The sequence below is a fragment of the Loxodonta africana genome, chromosome 1 (genome assembly GCF_030014295.1).
Source record: "Loxodonta africana isolate mLoxAfr1 chromosome 1, mLoxAfr1.hap2, whole genome shotgun sequence".
In the NCBI taxonomy this organism is placed as follows: Eukaryota; Metazoa; Chordata; class Mammalia; order Proboscidea; family Elephantidae; genus Loxodonta; species Loxodonta africana.
Genome location: NC_087342.1, coordinates 74,945,146 through 74,951,481, shown reverse-complemented (window position 1 = coordinate 74,951,481; position 6,336 = coordinate 74,945,146). Strand labels below are relative to the sequence as shown.

Here is a 6,336-nt window from a genome sequence, read left to right as displayed (position 1 = left end):
TCTTTTTGTGTGTGGATATCCAATTGTTCCTGCACTAATTGTTGAAAAGCCTTTCCTTTTTGTCTTGATTTGCCTGGGTGTTTTTCTGAAAAGGGTCGCTATGAACTGGAAACCACCACTTGGCTGTGAATTAGAAGATTCTATGCTTCACTCTCACTAGCTAAATACCTTTGGGGAAAAAATCCATTCCTACTTTTCATTTATAGAAGTTGATTTCATTTTCTAAAATAAATATTTTAGGGCATAAAAAATAGTACTAGCATAATTTTGTCAATATTTTTCTTTTTTTTGTTCTTTAAAATATTTTTAAAATAATTCATTAGGGACACAGAGTTCTACAGCCTGTTAGGAGAGATTCTGCTTTAGACACTGTCTTCAAAATTGATGTCATCCAGAGTCACATGGATTTCCTTGGCACCACTGGCCCTGACAAGAGATTACTAATTCTTCCTTGTGGGAAATGAAGCCATTTAAAAAAATATAAATTAATCTTTACCATTTTAACTGAGAGCAAGCCATTGGCAGAGTAATCAATTAATCTAATCCCACATTCATCTGAAATTATTATCTTAAGCTAGTAATAACTTCCATATTTCTAAATTCTACATAAAGGAAATAGTCACAACATGGCTATAATTTAGCTCTGATGTTTTTGCATTTACATTACCAATGAGCATTTCAAGAGTTGGATCAATGGTAGAATTTCTAATTTCATTTCCATTACTTTTTAGTATGAAGGTTCATGTGCCTATTAACCATAAATTGGATATAATATTGTTTCATGACTCAAGCGTCCTCTAAAATCAAAAGCTGGATAATGAAATGCACTTCTTACCTAGGCATCACAACATTTCCTGCTGTCAGGATGTCCTGTTGGTGTTCCAGTGACAGATACAAAATTCTCAGCTTCTGAACTGCTACCAATCTGGCCCAAACTACCTGCATCTCTTGCCTGAATTACTGCAGTAACCTAACAACCTTCCTACTGCTGCTTAGCAGCTGCCTGCTAAGCCTGCCTCCAACCTTGTTCTCTTTGTTGTGTGCTGGGTTGTGACACCCAGGATCCCTCCTTTCAGGACCAATGCATTCATTTCCCCAGCTGCCACAAGTGTTGCTCCCTCATGGCACGAAGTTGAGGCCCTCTCTAGGAATTGCCCTCAGCTGAAAGGAACTGCCTCAGTCAAGGCCATGTTCCCTCTCTGAACGCAGCCCACAGTAACGGATGCTCAACACATAGCTATAAAGGTCTGACTCTCTTGCCTTAACTCTGAAGGGCCCTCCCATTTCCAAGGCTCCTCATTGGAACAGCTCAGGCCTCTGTTGCTGCCTGTCAACTTTTCCCCTCTAACCCTGCTTCCCTCACTCTTATAGGTGTTGTTCGTTCCCTAATAAACTTCCTGCACACAAATATCTAATCCACATGAATACAGCTTGTGCCAGGAGTGGTCAAGAAACCATACATTGAATGGGATTTTGGAGCTGGATCATTCTCTATTCATATGGCAATGAATCATATGTCATTAATATAGTGAACCAATGTTATCCCCTACTAGTGCCCTGAGAATCTAAATATCCATGGACCATACAAGGCTCAGGAGATAAAAAGTCTCTTTAGGTGCTTTCACAGAGGTACTCTGCCTATTACATTTTGCCCTAAATTGGAAATTAATCAACTTTAGCCTTTGAGGGAGCACAACGAAGAGGCCGTCTCTCCAGGATATAGGAATGCACAGGGCGGATCCAGCAGGGATCCTCCTTCCTGTCTGGAAGGGAATCCTCACGTCCTAATCCACCTGATCCTTTCCAGGGGTTGCAGTACCCTTCTCAAAGGCTTTCTGGGGAAGGATGAAGGAGCACTCTCTAGTCAATGTTTCTCTAGGGAAGAAATAGACAGCTCCAGAACGTCTTATTTTGCAATGGAGGAGCGAAGTTCATTTCTGCTGGAGGTAGTTTTTGTGTTTCTTTTCTTTTTGCAGGAGCGCAGAAAGGAGAAATTCAAAACATAAAGAGAAGCTTGAAAAAATAGTGTCATCTAGTCATAGTTAAGATTATTTATATGAGAGTCTCCTTTGGATGAGTGAAGAGGAAGACAACAAAGACAGATCTATCTGAATGTAAAAGAGTACTTTTTTTTTTTTAAAAAAAAACAGTTGTCTGGTTAGATTGTTTGTTTAGAGTGTGGTGTTAATAATGCCAAGTTCCCAGCTTTGGGCTATGTTTGGGCCAGGAAAACAAGATTTCTGTTGATTAAAAATAAATATACAAAGAACTTTGCACTCAATTCACACCCAGCTAAACTGAGAAAATAAGCACTCTGATATAAAATCTAGTTCAAATGCCAACTGTATGTCTTCAATAATCCTCAGTAGTGAAACCTACCCTCTCTGCTTCCCCTCAAAAATCGGCATGGTGAAGAGGAGAAACAAAGAGATTTTTGGAACAAATGACAGAAAGCCTCAAGATAAAAATTTTAGTGAAGAAAAGGAGGCTAGGAGTGGGGATGGCCTTGGGGATGGGCTGTGTACATGGAGGCCATTGTCCATCTGATACCTCGTTCTCCTTGTCCCTTTTCCAGGGTTTTTTTTAATGCACTGTATTTCCATGGGACTGTCAAGTACTTTCTCTACCTGATTATCTCTGCCACCTGATTGTCACCTCAGCCCTTGCACTGCTCTTTCTTACCGCTGAAACTAATCCCTATAGTTTTATAGTAATCACAGACACAATGCATATTTTCCTTCCTTCTTTCTTTCTTTTTTAAGGTATCAATTGACTTCCACTCTAATTTCTCTCCATGAAGACATGAAACTTTTGAAACATGCTGCAAAATCCATTTGGTTGCATTGTTTTCTCAAATACTACACACACACACACACACACACACACACACACGCACAACCCAAAGCCACCAGGCCTCTTTAACTATGACCCAGGAATACGTAAATGTGCTTATAAGACTTATCCTGCTGTACAAAAGCCAAAAAAGACAAAAGTTTGACCCAACCAGACTTCCTGGATGCATTGCCTCATAAGAAACTTAACTAATATTCCCCAAAGAACTTTTCTTTCATTTTTCAACATTACACCAAGCCCCACTGGAGGGCAGCAAATATTTTCAGTGGAAGAATCCCCTTCCAAGAATCCTAACCAAAAACAAAAAACCAAACCCATTGCCTTGGAGTCGATTCTGACTCATAGTGACCCTATAGGACAGAGTAAGAATCCTAAGATCCCAAGAATGTTTGTGGACACTTTCTTTCCAACATGTCATGAAAGCGTTTTAACTGGGAAATTCACATTGTTTACCCATGAAATTTTTCATTACTATTCAGAAGTTAGAAAAAACTTAATAATCTTGATGTATTCTTGGTATGTCCTAACTATTTAATATTCCAAGATTATTATATGTTCTGTCGAAAGCTGTTTGAAATTAATGTTAATCATTATATTTAAAAATACTTTAAAATTTGCTTTATTTAGCCTTACATTCGTTATATAAATAATTCCCCTAAAGTCTTTCACTTTTAAGAATTCTCAACATATTAATGACATCATGTTCATTAAACCAAATGAACAAGACCTTTGGAAAGAAGAAAAAATTGATGGAGACTCCTGATGACATTTGACTTGCCACCGGAAGTCCCAAGGGGTCGTTTTCAAAGCGGATAAGCTTTTGAGGTCCTCACTTGACAGAAAACCTGAACATTCCACGCTCTGAATCTGAAGGGAGCCAGGTCCACTGGCTCCACTCAGAGGGGCATCTTTGGGGCAGGGGTCTTCTCTTAAGACCGGCCTCCACCCTCTTGGAAACCTCGGAAACAGAGAGGAATGGGGCAGGGGAGGCTCTTGCACTGGCTATGGGTGGGGGAAGACCTGAGTGTCAGCTCCTCTAGTGACAAGATGTACTGCTTTCAAGCCCAGGCCATCAGAGAGGGCAGGAGAGTTCTTGCGTTGGTCACAATATATATGCTCTTCTATGTTCGGTTAATGGCAATGGGTGGTTGTTTTTCACATGTTCGGTAAGGAGGAAGGATCTCCGGTACAAAATTAGTTCATTTCTAAGCTCAGAAAACAGATGTTTTCCCATCGTGTTCCATAGCAAGCAAGGCCTTTCCTATATTGGGCAAACCCAATCACCGCAATTACGATGAAACTGGCCTTCAGTCTCAAGTTCCCTCTACAGAATAGAGTTTTTCTAGATGCCCCAGGCTGGATAATCTCAAAGCCGTCTTTTCCACCAGAAAATTCTCCTAGTGACGGTACACTTCTTTCACTCATACTTTTTGCCTATTAAAACGACCAAGCAAACTCCACTATTCATAACAATCAAAGTCTTCCCTCATAGACCCCATTCCTTTACAAACACAGGCGGGCTGGCGACAAGAATGAAGCATTTAATTTTAAGAAACTCTTCAGTATTGTCCCATGGCAATTACTCTTGCCTCTCTAGGGAAAGAAATTACCCTTTAGGAACCAGAGCCCCAGACCCTCAGGACCGAACTCTGGAAGCCCGTGAGTCCGCACTAGGGGTCGGGCAGCTAGCTGCAGGGATATGACACCGGAATGTCAAGCTGTAGCCCAGGTACATGGGGTGGGGTGATTTGCAAGACTGGACCCTATGTAGTTCATTCCTGGGACAACACACGTCTTTATATTCGGCTTCACACAGGCCTAAAAAAAAACGATTTGCTGGAGGAGAATGAAAACTGTGATATATTTTTCCTTTCTTTCTTCTTCCCGCCGTTTTCACTATGTTTCCTTCACATTCCGTTTTTTGCTTAGGTAGAAGGGAGTCGCCTTTTCCCAGATTTTGCCTTAACCATCGCTTAGTATAGCGGACCCACACACTCTGTACTTAGTTAAGAAATGGCAGTTGCCCCAGATCAGTAGGGAGAAGATGGTGCGTCTGTGCTTCTCCACTCCAGAGTCCATTTTTTCTGGGGGGTGTCTGGGACAGAGAGAGCAGCTTGAAACCCCCGAAATAATCTGAGTGTCAAGACCTCCACTGCTTGAATATTGCAGGTAATGATTAAAAGAATATATTGGCCAGTTAGCAAATGCTAGAGCCTTTGTTTATTTTTCCAAAACCTGATCATCAGCCAAGATGATATTCTGTACGCTTTTTCCAATTCCTGAACTGAAATTATTGGCCAACCCACCATGCTGTGCGGGCACCCGGGACACTAGTAGAAGAATGAGACAACACAGTCCTCGGCCTCAAGGAAAGGAAAGAGGACATGAGCGGTTAATGACAATAAAATCGCAAAATGGACCCACAGAGATCCGTGCCACAGGGCGTTTTCTTGAACACAGAGAAGGGTCATCTGCCCAGGTTTTCGGAAGAGGCAGGGAAGATCCACCGGGACGTTCCTTCCTGTCAGGAGGGGAATTCTCAGGACGTGAGAGGGGACCAAATCGACCAGGTCCTTCCCGGAAGGTGTCTGAATCTTTCTCAAAGGCTTCCTGGGGTAGGCTGAAGGAGCCCTCTCTAGTGAATGTTTCTCTTGGGACGAAATCGAAGGCTCCAGAACGTCTTTTTTTTCCATAGGAGAAGGGAATTCATCTCTGCTGGAGGTAGAGATTTTGTGTTTTTCTTTTTGCGGGACTGAGGAAAAGGAAAATAAAAAAATCCTCATTGAAAAAGGAATGTCATTTAATCATAGTTAAGATTATGCAAAAGCGAGTATCGTTTGGATGAATGAAGAAGGTGTGAAAAATCTTCCTAGTGTCTGAACATAAAAAAAATTTATTCCTGAGGTGGCCGGTTAGCTCAGTTGGTTAGAGCGTGGTGCTAATAACGCCAAGGTCGCGGGTTCAATCCCCGTACTGGCCAAGGGGAAAAGTTTTCTGATTAAGAAAAAAATCTTGCTATCCTCAGTGTACACCCAGCTGCACGTTGAAAATAACCTCTGTGATATCAAATCTAGATCAACCGTCGACTTTATTTCCCTAATCCTCAGTAGTGACACCTATACCCTCTTTGTTCCCCCTCCAACGGGGGGGGGGGTGGGGGTGGGGACAGTTTTTTGGAACAAGTGATATAAATCCTTAAGATAGAAATTTTGGTGAAGAAAACCAGGGTAAGAGTGGGGATGGTCTTGGAGCTGGGGTGTGCCTCTGATGGCCGCTGTTCATCTCAGCATCTCATTTTCCTTGTGCCTTTCTTAGGGTCCAGCTCACTGTGACTCTGTGTCGCCATCAAGCACTTTCTCTACCTGATTATCTCCTCTACCTGAGTGTTTATTGATCCCTTATAATGCGCTTTCCTACTCTTGAACATGGTGTTTCTACTTATTAAATACAGGCAATCAAATATAATGCATATTTTCATTTTTT

General features: G+C 41.7%; 1 non-coding gene across 1 annotated transcript; it reads left to right on the top strand.

Annotated features, from left to right (window-relative positions):
* Nucleotides 1–5,759: 5,759 nt before the first annotated feature.
* Nucleotides 5,760–5,833, top strand: TRNAI-AAU (transfer RNA isoleucine (anticodon AAU)). Its single transcript has one exon. It is a non-coding gene; the product is annotated as a tRNA-Ile (tRNA).
* Nucleotides 5,834–6,336: the final 503 nt, after the last annotated feature.